General features: G+C 49.1%; 1 long non-coding RNA gene across 1 annotated transcript; it reads right to left on the bottom strand.

The window, feature by feature from the left end:
* Window positions 1–3,852: 3,852 nt before the first annotated feature.
* On the bottom strand, window positions 3,853–18,979 carry LOC107180842. The gene is made up of 4 exons (XR_001511576.2): window positions 18,849–18,979; window positions 17,750–18,254; window positions 13,839–14,058; window positions 3,853–4,063 (listed from the first exon to the last, which is right to left on the bottom strand). It is a non-coding gene; the product is annotated as an uncharacterized LOC107180842 (long non-coding RNA).
* Between the last annotated feature and the right edge of the window lie 1,089 nt (window positions 18,980–20,068).

Raw genomic sequence — 20,068 nt, 5'->3', positions numbered from 1 at the left:
GTTTACATCAAAACAAGCACAGATACATGATCAGCAACACAAACCTGGCTTCAGTTTTAAAGATAAAGCTGGGAACAGCAGAGAGGTCTCCCCTTGGCCTGGAAGGGTGGGAACCCTTCAGAGTTCAGGGATGTGGCTTCAAGTAGCTTGGTGTGGCTGAGCAGGACGTTTGAGTGGCCCTGGCTGGGGCACAAGAGCTTGGTCTCTGGGGGTGAAATCCTCTGAAGGAATGAGAAGGGTACCTATGGGCTGGCTGGAGGGCAGCCCATGGCCAGGAGGTGCCTGGCCCGGATTGGCCACCACCAACTGGCCACGGCTTTCTCAAAATTCTTGACGCAGCTTTGAGATGGTCTTCTCAGCCCAGACGGCCCCTCTTGTTCTAAATTGTCATCTAATCTTCACTTAGTATGTGTGTGTGTGTGTGTGTGTGTGTGAGCGAGTGAGAGAGAGAGGGAGGGAGAGAGAGACAGGGAGAGAGAGAGACAGGGAGAGAGAGACAGGGAGAGGGAGAGGGAGAGGGAGGGAGGGAGGGAGGGAGGGAGGGAGGGAGAGAGAGAGAGAGAGAGAGAGGGAGGAGAGGAGGAGAGGAGAGGAAACACACTTCTGGATCACTCCCTTTTCCTACTCTACTCTGTTCATCCCTCTCTTTGAGCAACTGTCAACTTGTCTGCTAGTTACGTGTTTTAAGTCCATCCCCCTGGACACAGTGGGCTCAAAGGCAGCGGCCATAATGTCAGTCATCATCTGAACACTCCTGTGCTCTTCTACCCCGACTCCGCGTCTTTAAACTTCTTAGACTAGATTTGTAGGAGGCATTTTGGAGGCATGGAGAAGGGACACTCAGACTGCCCTGGGATGAGGAGCGACTGATGGGGACAGAAAGCGATGAAGGCAAGAGAGGGCAGCCTTCCCCGTCACAAAGCATGTGGGATGGAAACACCTGGAGAAGTCTCAACCCCGACCAGCCCTGAGGTGGTAACAGCTGCAGGAGAATCTCTGGGACCCAGGAAGCTCCCAACACAGTAGAACCTGAATGTTTCCAGGGACTCAGCCCGGAGCTATTAAATCCTTGAATTCTTCAACAGCATCATATCAATAAAGGTCCTAAGTAAAATGCATTCTGAAAATGACCCCTTAGCAACTTCCGTAATCTTATCACGACAGGACTCGTTATTTGCAATGGTATTTCACTTAGATCCCTTGCCATGCATCATTAGCAGTTGTCTTGCTCTCAGAATAGTTTGTCACATAAAAAAGTTTTTACCTGTGTGACAGTGAGTACGATGAGCAGAGAACGCCTGTGTTGATGCACAGATGCTGGTGATTAGTAGTAGATTAGTAGAGTAAATGCTCCCCAACATTTGCACTCCTACACACAGGCTGCATTGTAAAATTTGATGCCTGAAGATACAGAATACACTTTTTTAAATGCTGAGAATTTAATTTATGGTGTATTTCAAACCAGTGGGAGAAAGGTATTGGGCCGATATGCTGCCTGCTTTGGGGACAGAGGAAAGGTGGACCTCCTTCACCTCCCGTCTTCCCCAATAATTAATTCCTTGTGACTAAAGAGCCAGGCGTAAAACAAAATTAACAATCTTAAAATATATGTATATGTAGGTGACTTAAAAAAATAACACTGGGAGATAAGGAAAGTCACGTAAAGCAAGACTCCAAACCCAGCAACCTTAAACAAAACAAATGACAAATTCGAGGACAGGAAAATGGCAAATCGCGCAACGACAAAAGATGCCGTGAACAAAATTATAAACAATGGTGCAGCCGCTGTGGAAAACAGTATGGAGGTTCCCCCAAAAATTAAAAATAGAACTACCATAGGACTCAGTAATTCCACTACGGGGTATTTATGCAAAGACTATGAAAACACTGGTTTGAAAAGATATATGCACCCCTGTTTACTGCAGCATTATTGATAACAGTCAAGCCATGGAATCAACCTATGTGTCCGTAGACAGATGAATGAATAGAGAAGATGTGATATACACACACACTGGAATATTATTCAGTCCTAAAAAGAAGGAAATCCTGCCATTTGTGACACCATGGATAGACCTTAAGGGCGTTACACTAAGTGAAACAGGCCAGACATAGAAAGACCAACGCTATATGATCTCACTTGTATGTGGAATCTAAAAAGCTGAACTCACAGAAACAGACAGTAGAATGGTGGTTGCTAGGGACAGGGAAAGAAATGGGTAGAGGGTGGTCAACTTCTAGTTATGAGAAGAATCTCCCAGGAAAGTTTTCCTCAGAAGAACCCCCCCTGGCTGTGACACTCAGACTTCACAGGGCATAATGTCGCTCTCCAATACATCGTGCTTTGGAGCAAGGTTTATATAGAAAGTTTTATTTGTACATCCCGTAAATTCAATATAACATTTTAAAATTTGAACTTAAGTTTTGAGAGAGAGAGAGAGAGAGAGAGAGAGAGAGAGAGAGAGAGAATGTACACAAGTGGGGAAGGGGTAGAGAGAGAAGGAGAGAGAATCTTAAGCAGTCTCCATGCTCAGCTTGGAGCCCGACATGGGGCTCAACTCACGACAGTGAGATCATGACCTGAGCTGAAATCAAGAGTCAGATGCTTAGCCAACTGAGCCATCTAGGTGCCCTCAATATAACATTTTAAACAAAGTGGTGTTGGAAGGGGGGAGTTCTCTAGTAACTTTCCATTCGGAAAGAATGTCAGAATCACATGCAAATATTGTGGAAAGTGCCCAATGTCAACAAAGGGATTGAGTCAGATATTGACGATTCTCAGGCCATGTGACTATACACATGTAAATATCCCTTAAAAGTCATATTCACCATTTGGTCATCAGGAAGCAATGTTTCGTTTCATGCAACTGACATGCTGATATATTACACATATTGACAATTTTCTGTGTTGTAGGAAACTGGTTGGTAGTGATGAATTGATAGGAGAGGGCCTGCTTTTACATTTTACATTTAACATTTAACATTTAACATTTAACATCAGTGTCTGGTTTTTAAGAAAGTTCCTGATGGTAAATAAGAGATGTTTGTATTTACAACCAGTGGTACAGACAAAGGATTACTATTGAGAAAATATATCAAATAGCTCTTTCAAATGTGAAGGAAAAAACAACCACTAGAGAACAGGCAAAGAATGGAAACAGATAATTCACAACAGAAAAAATGTGAAATCAGATGGTAAATGCAAGCAATACCCCACCTCATCGATAAAGAGAGAAATGCATTAAATACCGGAAAATAAGGAACTACCACTTTTACAATTCATCAGATCAACAAAAAGTTTGATAATATTGAGTCGTTGAGGATTCAGAAAATCAGGAACTTTTACATTGCTGACGGCTGTGTGTGTTGATGAAGGCATTTTTCAAGGCAAAGGCAATACTAAAGTTGTAATGCACACACGCTCTATTTTAACAATTTAGTTCTAGAAACCTGTTATTCAGAAACACACGTGTGCACAAATATATGTGCATGTATAAGGATAATTATCGCGGCTTTATAATAGCAAACAATTTTGAAAATATCCAAAAGTACACCAAGAATGTAAAGATACTATGGCATGAAATGGCCATATACAGTTATTAGAAAGAGTGGGGTAGATTTTAGGTGCAGAAATGGAAAGGTATCTGAGACATATTAAGTGAACAGAGAAAGTTTCAGAGCAATATGGGTACTATTCCATGTTAATGTGTATGCCTCTCTCTATATAAGTATAAATAAATAGAAATTCAAATACGTAAGAAAAGGGATTGAACAGTTGAGAGCAGTTACCTCTGGGAAAGAAGTCATCCTAGGAAGAGGTGGTGGAGACAGGTTCTCACTCACCAAAAGTTCCAGTTTCTTCCTTTGTCATGCTCTTCTCTGTAAGGTTATCCCCATGCTGATGACCTCTGGAATGGCCATATGACTTGCTTTAGTCAAAGAAGTGACGTTGGTCACTTTTGTACAGAGTTCTGGAAGTCAGGGCGCCATTGGCCTTGTCTTTTTCTTTCTGGCATGAGATTGACAATGCTCCAGACAGAGTTAGGTTTTTCCATCAGCTTTGGTTCTGGAGTGAGGAGGGCAAGAGACACAGCTGTAACAGACTCATAAAAAATGCGTAATGTGAACAAGAAATAAACATTTGTGGCTACAAGGCCACTGAGATTTGGGAGTGTTTGTTACTGTCGTATGACATGACTTCTTCTGATACAAAAAGAGGAAGACATCTACAGGTTTTTCCTCTGTGTATTTCTCTATTGTAAGAGCATTCTGCGGTGTATATATGTATTTATATACTCACGTGCTAGTTGTATAATAAACTAATTTTTAAAAATTGGCATCTTAGCGAGATGATTTACAAACGGTTACATGTCAAGGACCTTCAGGATTGTTGACAAATAAAAATTGTAAAGTTCAATCCCCAAAATTCCAAGGACAATGGTGAAGTGCCTGCCTGAGACTGGCAGGCTGATACACCATAGCTACCGCCTACAGTGCTGTGAAAAAGTAGGAGTTGTGTTGTCAAGCCAGTGACCAAGAAATATGGTGGTTAATTGACCATGCGAGAATTCTTGTGCACATTAGTGAGGGAGGTCAGGGAAGTAAGCTACCCAACCACAGGGTCAATCAGAGGCATCCCAATAAACGGTGGGACCACACGATCGCTTTCATAGATATTGAGAGACATTGTTCTTCAGTAGTAAAGAGAGAGTTACAATTATTGCTGACTCACAAGTGTCTGAATATGTCTGTTTCTTTGGATGTGTCCTGAATACAAAGAATTTGAGAACCGTTGACCCAGAAAATAGAGTAAAATTGCAGACCTATTGTCTGCAGGAGACTCTTAGCTCCTAGTGGCTGCTGCCCCTTGCTCAAATTCCAGAGTCTCAACACTTATTCCCCGACTGAGCACCTCCTCTTTGTCAGGTACTATAATTGTCAGCAGCAGTAAAGATCTCATCTTTGATCTCAAACTCACAGCCTAGGCTGAGGAGGCAGAGCCATAAAAACTATATACCCGGAGCCAGAGATAACAGTAACAGCAGGAGTAACCCTTTCTTAAAGGGGTGGTAGTTTCCAAGCACAATGCCAGGTATATAATTTCTAATTCTCAAAAAGGATCCTGTAAGCCAGGTATAATTACCCCTATGTTTTCAGATGAGGAAGTGGAAGTTGAGAGAAATTAAGCTACCCCCTTCAGTTCTGACAGGTGGTAGAGAGGTCTTTTTGTTGTCTATACCAAGGCACCTCTTCTGCAAAGGGAGGAATAGAAAATAGCATCAGAGGGGGCATGGCTAACTTTGAATCAGAGCTCTAACCCTTCAGACTACTGTGTGGAGATCCAGCCTTGTGTTTATGTTGTCCCCAGAGGGCAAGGCAGAGCTCTGGTTAGTGGCCAGCCTGGCAATCTGACTTAGGTTAGTTATGGTTAGCATGTCTCCCATTTCTGCCCACACCCCTCCTTCTTCTGGTGCTGGAAGTAAACATCTTACTGGCTTGCGGCATGAGGGTGGGGATCAGGGAAGTCTTCACAATAGGTCTGCTATTGTGCAAAGAATTCTAGAAGATGCAGATCTAGGTTGTGGAGACACACGGGACCCCCAGGGGTCAATCCCTCAAGTCCCTTCTGTGATTGAGGTTGGGGAACTGGTCACACCTATTTGCCCTCAGCTCAGTAGCCTATTTAACATTCTTCCTGGTTAAGCACTCAGCATAAAGAAATGCCCTAGGAAATCTAACTCTGTCTGTTCTCAGTTACTTAAGTGAATTTAACCTGAACAAGGATATGGCGGGACTCCCAGTCCCAAAACTGCTTTCACATGGGGCTCGTTTTCCCGCTCGGCAGGGAAGTGGAGAACAGTGAGTGGAGAAAGGTTCATCACAAGAGCCTAAAAGAGACTGAAAGACCCTGAGCAAGAGGTCTTGGGGGTGGTCTCCTTTCCTGCGCTCTGTTCTAGGTCTGAGATCGCTGGGTTCAATCCTCCTTTGAGTCAAGCCCCGCCCCCCCCACCAGAGCCCGGAATAGAGCCAGGAGCTTCTTAGTCAGATGAGAGAAATTCTAAACAACCTACAAGATGGCAAGTCAGATTTTAGTGAGTGGTTAAGCCCTATGCTGTGGGTGGGAGGGAAGAAGAACCCCAGTCCTGGGGTCAAGCACAGTGCCAAGAGAATAGGAGCTCACGAGTTGAATGAACAAACACATGAGGTGTACAGGGAAGGACGCATTCATTGGAAAACCCCAGATATTGGATGTTTTCACAGCCTCTGAAGAACTTGTTTTCTAGAAGGCTCATATTGAGGTAAATTAATGGGACCTTCAGTATTGTAGTTGTCTTAGTCAGTTCAGACTGCTATAACAAAATACCACAGACTGACATCTATGTCTCACGATTCTGGAGGTTGGAAGTCCAAGATCAAGGTGCTGGCTAATTCAGTTCCTTGTGAGAGCTCTCTTCCTGGCTTGAAGATGACTGTCTTCTCCCTGTCTTTGCATGGTGGAAGGAGAGAACTCTGGCCTATCCACCTCTTCTTATAAGGATGCCATTCCCCCTGTGGGGGCCTCACCCTCATGACCTTGTCTAGACCTAATCACCTCCTGAAAGCCCCCTGTTCCAAATACCATCACAATGGGGGCACAAAACTACATGTTGGTGGGACATAAACTTCCAGTCCATAACAGAAGTGTATTAAGATTACATGTTTTGTGGGGCGCCTGGGTGGCTCAGTCGGTTAAGCGGCCGGCTTCAGCTGGGGTCATGATCTCGCGGTCCATGAGTTCGAGCCCCGTGTCGGGCTCTGTGCTGACAGCTCAGAGCCTGGAGCCTGTTTCAGATTCTGTGTCTCCCTCTCTTTGACCCTCCCCCGTTCATGCTCTGTCTCTCTCTGTCTCAAAAATAAGTAAACGTTAAAAAAAAAAAAATTAAAAAAAAAAAGATTACATGTTTTGTGGCTCTGCTTTTGTGCAAAAGTTTGATCACTGAGGTAGACAGAATTCTATGATAGCCCCCCAGATTCCTGCCCCCCGCAGGGTGTACATCCTGTGTAGCTCCTTCCTGGAGATGGGTGGGCCTGACCTAATCAGGTGAGCCCCTTAAAAGACAGTGTAGAGGTCAGAGATGGAACAAGTCAGAGAGACCGGAAGCATGAGAGTGGTTTTGCTGGGGCCTTGAAGTAGCTAACAGCTGATGTTGTGAGAGAGCCTGTAGAAGGGGCCACATGGTGAGGAGATGTGGGAGGCTTCTGGGAGCTGAGGGCAGTGCCCAGTGACAACCAACAAGAAAATGGGAGCCTCAGTCCTACAACCAAAGGCACCTAAATTCTGTCCAAAGCCACACGAGCTCCGAAGAGGACTCCATGCTTCAGATGTGGCTCCTCTGCCGACATCTTGATTTCAGCCTCCCGAGACCCTGAGTAGAGAACACGGCCACTCCATGGCTGGAGGTCTGGCCTACGGACCTGTGTGATGATAAAGGTCTCAAGCCCATGAGGCTAATCGTCATTTGTCACACAGCAGAGAAAACGAATACAATCTCCTTTCCTACAACAGATCAGCCCACACCTGAGTTCCTTTGTCCTGTTAAAAACAGCTATTTGGCTGTTGATTACATTTCCCCCTTACATTAATACACCACTTCCTTTCCATTTTCTTTTCTTTTCTACGGTTTCCTTTGGGAATTTACATAGTAATTAAGATCTGCAGTGCACACGCTGTTATTTTTAACACTATTTAACACGGAAAGCTCTATTGCCTTCTCCCCAGCCTCTACAAAGCATTTCCAGGGCACGCATTGCTGTGAGGCTGCTGTTTTCCTTCTTCTCAACCATCGCGCGGGGCTTCCAAAGCTTAACATTATGTTTATTACATAACAGCAAGACATAAGCCCAAACAACCTGCTGCTGGGCTTTTAAATATAGCGGCAGCAGAAATCGCTTCTGGGCTTGAAGAAGAGCCACTTCAAATGTCTCCTAATTTCAGCAATTTTCTGGTCTATAGAATAAAAAGTCTAAAAATGGCTCTGAACGCATTTAAGTGCCCTCACAGGAAACCCACCCCTTCCCTGCCGGCTACACTGGTGCCTTTGCAGGAAGGGGAGAGGGAAGCCAGGGGCCCTCGGGGCTGTTGGGATTTGCAGGCAGCCTCTCAAGGACTATCGCCTGTGTGTGAGATGCCGTCAGGGGAGGGGATGGGGAAGGCACGGAAGTGGAGCCCGTCCAGGTTGGCACCACAGTGACGTGACTCTGGCAGGGCCCTCTCTCCCTTCGTTCCCCGCTCTGATTGCCAGGACCATCAGCAGTTGTATTCATCCATGGGATTCTCTGTTGCATTAAGAACCCACTCAATCTGGCTTGAGAATAGGGAGGTTCTCGGCTTGGGCGATCAACTGAGTAGAATTTGAGCCGTTTAAACCGACCACCCCGGGTCAGTTTTATTCTCAGCACCAACTCCCCATTCAGTGCCCCTCCTCTCCCCACTTCACCCCAAATCTCTGGGCTCAGCCCGTGGGAAAGAGTCCCTCTTTGCTCTATTCCAGCCACCTAGCCTGAGCTGACTGGTAGGGCTCCTCTTAAGTCAACACTGTGGCCAGGGAGATGGAACCCACCGTTTGGCCAGGACAGGACATGTGTCCACTTCCAGAGCAGGAGTATGAGGTCACCAGCATGGACAGTAGAGGAAGAGTGGCTCCCCAGCAGAAAATCAGGGTGCTGTTACCAGAAGAGGGGGGGAATAGGTGCTGGGCGGGCCAGAAAAAACGGTATCCTCTAGCAGTCTGACCTATTCTAAAGCAGGGTACAGTTGGGAACACTTGAGGCGTGGAGAGGCAGTCAGGAGCAAAGGGTCTCTCCCCACCTCTGTGCTTCCACTGAGCTGCCCAGAATCCTATGTGTTCATCCATACGTGTGCATGTACCTCACCCAGGTCACCAGCCTACAAGTAGAATCAAGGTGTTAATTAATTAATGAGAGAGCACAAGCAGAGAAGGGGCAGAGGGTGAGGGAGAGAGAGAATCTTAAGCAGGCTCTATGTCCATGCTCAGCTTGGAAACCAAGGCGGGGCTCGATCTCATGACTGTGAGATCATGACCTGAACCGAAATCAAGAGTCGGAGGCTTAAACGACTGAGTGACCCAGGTGCCCCTCAAAGGTATAAATTTATAGCATATTTTTTCTCACCTGGGCCCTCCAATTTCCTCTCACCTTCAAGGCGGTAGGAATTTCTGTGCCCCTGTGCTATATGTAAAAGTACCAATTTGTTTTGCTCAATTTTATCAACATTGGGGTCTATTTAATTTTTATTTCTTCCAATGTTTATTTTCAAGCAAGAGTGCATGCACAGGAGCAGGGGAGGGGAGGGAGAGGGAGAGGGAGAGAGAGGGAGGGAGGGAGAGGGAGAGGGAGGGAGAGGGAGGGAGAGGGAGGGAGAGGGAGGGAGAGGGAGGGAGAGGGAGAGAGAGGGAGAGAGAGGGAGAGAGAGGGAGAGAGAGGGAGAGAGAGAGAATTCCAAGCAGACTCCATGCTCTCAGTGCAGAGCCTCACGGGGACTCAAACCCACAAACTGTGAGACCATGACCTGAGCTGAGATCAAGAGTCAGACACTTAACCGACTGAAGCATCCAGGCGCCCCAATATTGGAGTCTATTTTAAAACCACTCTAGTATATAACAGTACACTTTAAAATGTATCCTATGGGATTATCTATTTGATTAATGATACTTGAATCATGAATTTTATATTTAACATAAGGAATGTGATTGAATGATTCATTTACGTATTGAACTCATATTTATTGAATATTGACTAAGTGTTAGGAGCCAAGGGAAACAAAGATATCCAACACTTCTCCAAAAGTTTACAGGGATGCCTGGGTGGCTCAGTCGGTTGAGCGTCCAACTCTTGATTTCAGCTCAGGTCATGATCCCAGGGATCTTTCACTGAGCATGGAGCCTGCTTAAGATTCTCTCTCATTCTACCCCTCCCCCCGTCTCCCCGACTTGCAAGCACTCTCTCTCTCTCAAACTAACAAAATAGTAACAGGAGTTTACAATCTGCTAAATGAAGTAAGTGCACGGCACAAAAATAGCTCAATATGGTTCTAGGTCAGAATCAGTCTGTTTCTTTAAAAAGACAGCTTACTCTATGTTCACCTAATTCCTAGCTTAAGGAGTTTAACTGAAATCAGGGAAGGTTTGGCCCAGTATCTGATATAAAAAGGGCCACTCAGTGGTTCTGGATTCAGGAAAGATTCTGGAGGCTGGGGAGAGAGCTGTAGTGTTGAAAGGAACCCTTTGGATTCAAAATGAAGCAAGAATCTTTTGACCGCTCCAAAAGAAGCTGTGTGAAACCCAATGAAGAAAACGACAAAATTCTTGATCTTTTGGCTTTTTGGCCTAAGTGAAAAAGCAGCACATCAGATTACCAATGGCACATTACCCATTCGGAGAATCTTTTGGCCAATGGATTGCAGAAGAGAATCCATTAAAGAAAATTCATCATATGAAGTCAGAACAGAGAGTAAAGGTGAGGGTATATGTCCTGGGCATTGATGGGGTCTACTGAAGTCACCATGCTTCCCAAGTTAAATATCTCTAGGAAGGGCCCTCGTCGGCCTATCTTTGGTCAGATGTTCCCCTTGGACTGGTTAACTGGGGCCAAGGGGGAAAGGTTATGTTATACAAAACAGTTGATGATTCTGTAGAAGCCATGCTTAGGTGGGGTCCGGGGTTGGGGGGGGGGGGGAGGTAACTGAGCAGAGGGTTCACCACCTGGGGGTGGGGTGGGATGGGGGGAGATGGGCGGACAAAATTATGGGTCTGGTATGCCTGACTTTAGCTGGAGAGATGTCAATGGCTCAACTTTAATTTCCTGCCACTTAGCATAGAGTTACTCTTGCTTCTGGGACTCAGATATTATTAAGCCTCAGCTCTAGAAAACAAGCCATGGATGTGATAACAAATCCCTGCCTGGACTGCTAAAGCTGGGTAATGTTCTTCACCCTGTACCACATGAGTCCCCACTTTGGTAGCCTGCCTCAGTAACTCAGTCTTTCTAGAACCAGACTCTTTAGGTGCTGGGGTCCTTACCCTGTACCTGGCCCGGGTCCCAAGCTTCACCAGGTGCTGGTGGGTTCCCCAATGCTTCCTGGATCCCCAGATGCATGCCTTTAGTTCCACAGCTGTCCCCCTTTCTGCTGTAGTTAATGGAGGCCTGATTATTGCTCCGAAGGCTATGTTTGAGACAAAGCTCAGTGTGAAGGTTTTGCAGAGTACTGATGGAGGAGTGAAATGAGAAGAAAGGGGGGAGAGTCAGTGTTCCCGGAGACAGTCAGCACCAAAACTGTCTGGGAGAGCTGGGTGACACGAAAAGACCACCTGGGGAGTCATTACTCCCCCCTCCCCCCCAACTTCCTCTTCTCCCCATACTTCTGGGGTAGGGACTTGGAGCTGGCTGGAGCGGGTTAGCGTGGTGAAATATGACCCCCAAAATCAAATCAAGACTTGACAGTCTCAAACACCACAATAACTAAATCTTGCTGTGGATCCAGCTGTAGATATTTGGCTAGTTTATGAGAAGGCTTGAAGACCACATGCAACGTACAAATCACACGGCAACCCGTAGTCGGCCCTCCAGGGTTTCCCGTTTTCCCAGAGGCGACACTTCAGAAACCTCCACAGGGGTCTTTGCCACTTCCTGCCCTTCCTAGGGGACGATGGGGTGAAAAGAGGACACGAGTGAAGCCTGCCAGTAGACCAGCAGTGCCAGTCACCTCTCAGACCATCAAACTGCCCACCCCCCCAACGAAGATGTGAAAAGACAGCCCAGGCCCCGTGCAGTTTCTGGAACTCCAGGAATGAGTTCTGAGGCAGAGGCCACAGCCCTTGTGTCGGACCAGAAAGCTAAAGTGGCAGGGTCAGAAAGGCTTCTCCTACTGTCTAGGGGGTAGAGAAATGGTCAAAACATCCAGGTTTTAAAAACGCCAGGGATATGAGGAGACATTGATCTCTAATCCCTGGTCTTTAGGGGAAAAAAAAAAAATCACTAGACTTTTTTTTTTTTAAGCTAACTCTCAAAAGGAAGGGGTGGTAGAGATAATGCTAAAGTTCTAGCCATTTCTCTGTTCTTTCTGAGCGTAGACGGTCAACTGCCGAGTTTTGGTGGAGACAGCGCGGCACAGTAAGAAACTGGGAGGGACCCCAGCTGGGCATTTCTTAGTTGTGGGACCTTGGACAGTTTCTATAACCTTTTGAGCCCTAATCTCCCTATCTAGGAAATGGCCATACGAATAGAATCTCCCTGACGTGAAAAATGAAAGGAAAGAATGCACGCGAACTCTTGGCTCACTGCGTGGTGCACATGGGGAATCCGAGGAAGGCAGGTGTTTTGTGAGAGGGAGCGGGCAGAAGGTGGAACAGGTGAAAGCAGGCATCACGGGCAGGTGTGGTGGTTGGGCCACAGCCATTTCACAGGAAGCTCCCCCTGACGTTCTGCCTTTGTCCTGCTCCTCCAGAAATCTCCAACACCAAGCAGGGGCCTGATGTAGAGCAGGCCCTCGGGCAATGTTTGCCTGCTGGTCCGGGAGAGGTTTGCAGGAGGGAAGGAGGGCAGGCAAGAGAGGAAAGGGCAGAGAAGCAGGAGGGAGACAGCCGTGGGGATGGAGTGACAAAGCCTGAATGGCGGAAAGTGCCCTGTCTTTAGAGCCCCTGTAAAATTAATGGACTTGCTGTAGGTAGAATGGCTTCAAAAGTGCTTTGGAAGCCAGATGGGAAGCTTCTGTCACTGTTTTCACCGGCGAGCTCAAGTGAAAACAATGAACCCCATTTTCGCCTGCAGGGAAGATTCTGGCTCAACCATCCTCTGGCCAGCCTTGCTGAGGTGGAGCCTTCCCAGCCTCTCCGCAGATGCCCCTCTGGCTGGCTACTGCCTCTGGGAGGCTGTCTGGGCAGCAGGCGTGGGGGAAAGTGCTTTGAGGCAGAGCAGGGCAGGGAGGGCTAGATGATCCCCCCCTCTCCTGCCAGATGGGCAGGAAACTCCAAAAGCGAACCAAATTCTGAGCCTGGGGGGCTTGGAGCCTTCCTGAGAAGCTGTGGTTCCACACGGAGGCTATTGGAAAACCAAACTGCTGCATAAAGATTCCAGTTACTAATGTGGGGAGAAGAGAAAACCCCAGACCAAGAGGTATGGCAGGGTCCTCCCACCCGCTTTGCATCCCACCCTCTGTCGGGCCCCTTGACCTCCCTGCACCTTTGTTTTTCATCTGCCAGCTTCCCTGACCTCACCTGTGCTGCAAATGACCTTTTGCCTCTCTGTGTCCCCAAGCTATATAGCTCAGTTTTTACCTGACGCGTGTTTCACTCGATCTGCCCTGAAACTTCTTTTTATACTTTAGTCAATTGTTTATACCACTCTTGACACAGATCGTAAGCTCCTCAAAGGCAGGGATTGGTGGGAAACAGTTAATAATGATCCATATTGAATCATTCACTTAACGAGTACTGACCAAGCCCCCCCAGGCACTGTGCTCAGCTCTAGAAATGGAGCAGCGAGCAACTCAGATAAAAATCCCTGCTCTCAGAGTTTTCTTTCTGGTGTGGAAGACAGATGATAATGACAGAACATAAACAAAGAGAATCAAAGCAGGGGTCCTGCGTCACACCACTGGGTGGGGGGGAGCTATTCCTGCAGAATACAATGTTAATGGCACTCCCTGGATTGCGGGAGACCAGCTGCCCTGGGGACACGCTATCCCCAGGGTCTGGCCAGATGCCTGATGTGTGGTAAACAGTCTGTCAAGATTGATTGAAGAGTAAGCAAATGAATAAATGAGCGGTCTTTCTCCATGTACTTACGTCTCATAATGTCAGACTCTATCCATTTTTCTCTCCTTTCTGCATATGCTTCCTGCATGCACCTCCTTGAGGTTAGGCAGGGCCACGTGACTAATTCTGTTCGGTGAGATGCCAGAAGTGCCGGGATTCACTTCTGGGCGGGTGCTTGACCCCCCCTCCAGCTTTTTCTCCTCCTGCTGCAGTGACCAAGGTAGCCAGAAGTCCGAGCCCCTGAGCGATTCTGTGGAGCAGAGCAGACCTTCATAGGAATCATTTGCAGGATAAGCCTTTGTTATGTTAAGACACTGAGACTTTGGGGGTTTTTGCTCCCTGGGCACGGCCTAAACTACTCTAATGCTCCCACCCTCCTGTAAGCTCTTTGAAGTTCAGGCCACTGGGTCCTTTATTGGGTCCGGCACAGAGGTGATCAGAAATCGTTAAAAAAAAAAAGGGGGGGGGGCGGCTGATAGACCAAAAAGTAATGCACTTCAGTAAGTATTTTTGGGCTTTTGCCTCAGCTGGAATCCCTCAGCTCTTCGGGAAAGTACTTCTGCAGGTCCTGGGCCTGGCCACCATGGCAGGGTTGTTCATTTCCAATGGGTGGGCTCCCTTCTCCCCGTGAGGTCCTCTGCCCGGTGAGGAAGGTAGTGCTGCCCTTTTCCACAAAGGAAAAACAGCACCAGTTTCTCACCATGGGACACAAACCATCTAGAAGAAGGACATGATTTAGGAAAACTCTAGGACCCCAGAGTTGGAGCCATTGGGGTCTTTGCCTACCCAAGCCCCCCAGTGTGGCTCACACAAAACAGAGAGACCCTTGCAGCTGTGCTCTGAGGACAGAGATAGGGACCAAAACGCTCCCTTCCTCCCGGGGTCAAGAAGACACTGCTTCAGACCCATTCCTTAGACCAGGGGTGATCAAACTCGGCAGGCATCTGCACCACCTGGAGGGCAGGTGCGAACACAGACTGTCAGCCCTCACCTCCGGAGTTTCTGCTGCAGTACATCCGGGGTGGGGGCTGAGAATTTGCCTGAGTCCTGGCTGAGGGCTGCTGACCAGAGGGAAGGGCAGATGTGTGTCATCAAGGCAGGCCCCCGGATGGGAGCCAGAAGGAACCTGGGGCCGATCTGGGTGCAGAGGTGGCTGTGAAAAACACGTTTGAGAGCGGGTCATTGGGTAGTGGAAAGAGCACTGGACTGAGAGTCTGAAAACTTGCAGTGCTCTCCCATAAGGCCTTGCAGCTGCTGACCGCCGCCAAGATGGGCCCCTCTGGAGTCAGTTGAAGCCGCTCTCTAACTTCTCTCATGGGCAGACCTGCCAGGTTTCTGGGTGGGTGAGCCCTGCCCAGGGCCCTGCGCCCAGTGCACTATCTGCACCAGACCTGGGACCCAGCCACAAGACGGTGCAAAGTGCCCTGCCATCTTCTTGCTGACTTACTATCTGTGCTCCTGGCGGGGCTGTGCTGTGCCAAGGGTTAGCGTGGGTGGCCGTGACTCACTCAGCCTCTTGGGGAAGCAGATGCAGCTGGTGCTGCCACGGAAACAGGCTAAATCAATCCCAGTCTCCGTAGGGAGCAGAGAACAAGCTGCCTGCAGCCAGTGAGTCGGGGCCGCTCTGGTTCTGTCCTGGGTGCAGCCACCGCACCAGTGAGCACAGCCTGCTCGGAGCGGCCCTGGGAGCCGGGCTGGGGACAGCAGCAACAGAAGCTTGTGCAAGCGCTGGGGCACGCGACAAGGGGCAGACGGGAGGCTGCGTGTGATGGGGACACAGACTAGGATATCTGTGCTTCCAGTGGGGTGGGGAGAGGAGGGGAGAACCTCGCTCTTGACGCTCTTCCTGAACTTTCTGGAAAGGTCTAACTCCTCTGAAGCTGCTCCCTCGCTAGATGACGTGGAGCTGCCCTCCCTCCCAACTGGCCAGAAATATACCCCCGAGAAGAAGGGGGAAACCGAGGCCAGAGGTTGCAATGACCTCAACAAAGTCCCACAGCTGTCAGAGGCACAGTGAGGCTGGGCTCCTGAACATCGGATTCGCATCGTTTCCACTGGCCACTGCCTCCCCAGGGAACAATCTGATGGGCCGTGGGCAATTTGCTTTGCCTTGAATATCTGCTCTTCCAGGCAGAGGGTAGTGCCGTTGTTAACAGGCTCTGCTTTTCCCAAGAACAGCGGTGAGTCTCTAGCCAGCTTTCCCCACCTTCATCAGCTCCTCAGCCAGCAAATGAGTTTCCACTGGCTCCACCAAGCAGTCAGTGGAAATCCGAAGTTTCCAGTGTGCCCAATGTCCTATCATTACAGCCTTAGGCACAGAGCCAGAGCAGGGTGTCCTGGGTCTTCAGACCAGCCTCCCCCAGCCCCTCCACCTGGGTAGGTGAATGTCTACACTCTCCAGGCCCACCTGTGATTCTCTGGCCATCTCCCCTCGTGTCCCCTGTTCCCAGCTGAGGCTTACACCGGGGCGGGGGGCCCAGAGGCCCCTCAGCCTCACAAAGCGACCATTTCCCACTTCCCCAAGACCCTGGCCGCAGACGGGGCTGTGAGCAACCTTCCCTTCCAGGTCGTAGTGGAATAAAGGCCAGCGCTGGGCCCCCACCTCTCTCCTGCCTTTCCCCTCCCATCTCCTGTTTTCCTGCCCTCCCTGTATCTTTGATCCATCAATGATCTCCCTTGTCCTGATTGCTCAACTTCTGCCTTTCTGTGAGTTCCTCCTCAGCCTGTAAACACGTTTCTGGCACTCTCACATAAAAAACCCAAACAACAACAACAAAACCCTAATGAAACCAAATCTGTGTTCCACTCTGGTTACTCTCCTTCCTTAACTGCTTCTCAAACCAGCCTGGGCTTTTCCTCCCCCCTCCCCTACCTCCCAAGGGCTCCAAATGTTTTTCTGTGGTGCCCCGCTCCCCTGCCGGTATCCCCAGTGGGCATATCAGTGGCCAGGGCGGGCTCAGATGTCCCTAATCTGTCTGGACCTCAGGGCACCAGAGGGGGCTGGGACCCTTTCACCCTACCCAACCCCCCCCAGCCATGCATCTTCTTTTGAGCCCCAAAGATCAGTTACACTTGTGTTCAGGTTTCCTGACCCATCTCCTTCAGCCCCAAGGCTCTGCCCTCCCTCCCCACCCCTGCCCCCAAGCTGGGTTCTCCACCAGTCTACAGGACCAGCTTAAAAAAAAAAAAAAAAAAAAAAAAAAAGGATGTCTGATATCCCCTTCATCTTTGGTTTTCCCTACCAAAAACATTTTATCCTCCCCAAGTCAAAGGAGATGGTCTCCCCTGCATGGGAGACAGGCAGGCAGACACCAGAGGGTGTGGACGGTGGGGAGTAGAGCAGGGGCTCCTGAGTGGGGGCACTGGCGGCAGAAGCCCACCGCCAAAATTGGCCTTCTGCACTTGGTCAATTCTTACGCATTGGAGCAGAATCCTACCAAAGGGACCACTACAGAGTGGAACACGTTCTCAGTGTCGGAGCTGAAGGGTAGGCTTTGAAAGAAGTAGGAGAAAATGTTTCCTTTGATCACAGTCTAAGAAGCACCAGGAGGGCAGGGCAGACTGATCTCTTACCAGCTTCGCAGAGTCAGATTTCATGTTTGAGGGCGCACCACGTTGAGTGGCCCTCCCCACCATCGCCCTCCTCCCTGTGCGACTCTGGGCACAGCCAGGGAAGCCCTGGGCTCTGCGGGGCGGGGAGGTGACTCCCACTGGAGTCAGCCCGCTGGGACCCTAGGCAGGAGGAGCCTGTGCCTTCCATCAATGCGCTTTGCAGACACAGAAGCTCTCGACTCAAAAGGTGCCGCTGAAAACGGCAGGGCATTTCTGTGACGTCAGAACCCAGGCTGCCAGTTTGCTCTTCCCTGGCTTTTAGTACCCAACTCCCATCCCAAGACTTGGCCAGCCTTCTGGAAACGGCACGGAAAAATCGACATACTTACAGCCTCACATTGATTCTTCCCAAAGCCCTTCCACATAAACCAACATGCAGACTGTCCCATTTCAAAGGGGCCTTATGGCTCAGGGTTCAGTCCCTCTCGTGCAGGATCACTGCCAGATGACCAGTCTGCTGCTCGACTGGTTCCCAGAGGAGAAGGCTTTCTGGGTGATTAGGAATCTGTAGAAAGGACTTTGGTAAATGGAAATGTCTTCCTGATTTTGATCTGAAATCTGCCTCCTTGTAACTTCCACCCATCTTGATTCTGCCCCCTGGTCCTTGGAAGAACAGGTCTCATCACGCCTCTCACTTGGTCTTGTGGCAGCTGGAGGAGGTGAGATGGGGTTGTTTGCCTCTTACAGAGTGAGGCTGCTTAGCCACACCGAGGGGCTGTGAACAAGCTACAGGTGGAGTTGGAGAGAGAAGCCAGGTGTCTCCACTCCCCAGGCCAGTCCTCCTCCTTCCATTACTCTGCTTTTCTTCTCTTTTCTTTCTTTTTTCTTTTCTTCCTTTCAGAGAGTGAGAGCATGTGAACAAGGGAGAGAAAGAGAGAATTTTAAGAAGGTTCCACGCTCAGCACAAAGCCCGACATGGGACTCAGGGTCACAACCGTGAGATCGTGACATGAGCTGAAACCAAGAGTTGGATGCTCAATCAGCTGAGCCCCCCAGGAGCCCCTTTTACTCTGCGTTTCTTAATCCTTGCCGGTTGGTGCTGTACTGAGCACTTACTATGTGCACCCGGAATACTGCAGGCATTGGACACCTTGCTCCTTTCCAGAGAGCCATCGATTCCAGCTCAGGACACACACACACACACACACACTTCAAAGCATGCACTCAGCCAGCAGCCTGGGGGGCTCATCTTCATCAGGGGAGGTCAGCCTGGAAAACCAGCTTTCTTCCTTACTTTTAGCTGCTCCCCCCAGCACCGGCAGGAAAGGGAAAATGTGGGGAAGCTGATCTTAAACAGAGAAGAGAAGGGCCTGAACTTGAAAGGAAGAAGAAAGGCCTGGAGAAGAGTTTGGAAATGACAGCCGTCAGCGCTGGGCTTGGAAAGACGGCACAGAGAGCTCGTGGGTGTGTGGGTGGGAGGGCTCTCACCGGTGCCAATGCTGAGTCGTGTGGCAGCCGGGAAGCAGGGGAGCGGGGCCCCGAGCGGTGCCCGGACTGCAAACCAGAACCGCAAGGCCTGGTCTCCACAAGGGCAGGTCCTAGCAGCTTCCAAGCGCTTGGGTAACTGGGCCGGGCTCCACCCCAGAGATGTGCCCTCATCCTTCTTAAAGGCACCGTGCTCCTATTTCAATGTCTGCCGTCAGCATTAGCACTCAGCACTTCAGGCTTCACTTTCTGTCCCTTGGATGGCAGCATTTACTCCACCAAATCCTTGAGGCACAGAGACCTGGGCTCTACACTCTGCAGCTTATGGATGCAAGAGCTGACATCTCCTGTTATGGACCAAATCTGTCCTCCACCACCCAAATTCATATGCGAAAGCCCTAAGCCTTAATGTGGTGGTATTAGAAGGCGTGGCCTTCCGGAGATAATTAGGTTGAGACGGGGTCCTGAGGGTGGAGACCCCATCATGGGGTTAGTGCCCAAAGAAGCAGACAGACCAGAGCTTTCTCTTGCTACCATGTAAGGACCCAGCGAGGCATCCAGTTGTCTGCAAGCCGGGACTGGGTCCTCAACCAGGAGCCAAATTTGCCAGCACCTTGATCTTGGACTTCCCAGCCTCCAGAATTGAGAGAGATTAATGGCCGTTGTTTATAAGCCGCCTTGGCCATGGTATTTTGTTATAGCAGCCTGAGCTAAGACATCCTCTCAGATCCTCAGAAGTAGAACGTGCAGAGATTTGGTAACCCAAACGGCACTACAGAGAAGTCAAGATTTGCCAAGCTCGGTTTCCTATGGCAGAGGGGCAGGGAAGGAGAACTGTCACCTCTGTGACAGCCACCTTTGGCTCTAATCTCTGGCTGTCATCAGGTTGAAGGGCCAGTGTTGGACTCCGGGACTCCCGGTACGGATCTAATGAAAGACAGTTCCAAAGGAGATGAAAATTCCTAAGTGATCGTGGGCTATGGAATTTCAGACAGGCACGAGATGAAAGTTAGATCTAGGCACTGGTCCTGTCTTTGCCACTAATAGCTGTGTGGCCTTGGGAAATCACTGCACCTCTCGGAACCTTCATTATTTCATCTCCCACGTGAAGTTAAAGCCTGGTCTGCTCCACCTTCTTCAAGGCTGGCTGTAATCTGACATGCATGAAGGCACTTTGAAAAAAAAAAGGAAATAGAGGGATGAATTCTTATTCCAAGTGAAAT

This window comes from Panthera tigris, chromosome B3 (assembly GCF_018350195.1).
Source record: "Panthera tigris isolate Pti1 chromosome B3, P.tigris_Pti1_mat1.1, whole genome shotgun sequence".
Lineage (NCBI taxonomy): Eukaryota > Metazoa > Chordata > Mammalia > Carnivora > Felidae > Panthera > Panthera tigris.
The sequence above is the reverse complement of the archived record's forward strand: the minus strand, read 5'-3'. Positions and strand labels throughout refer to the sequence as shown.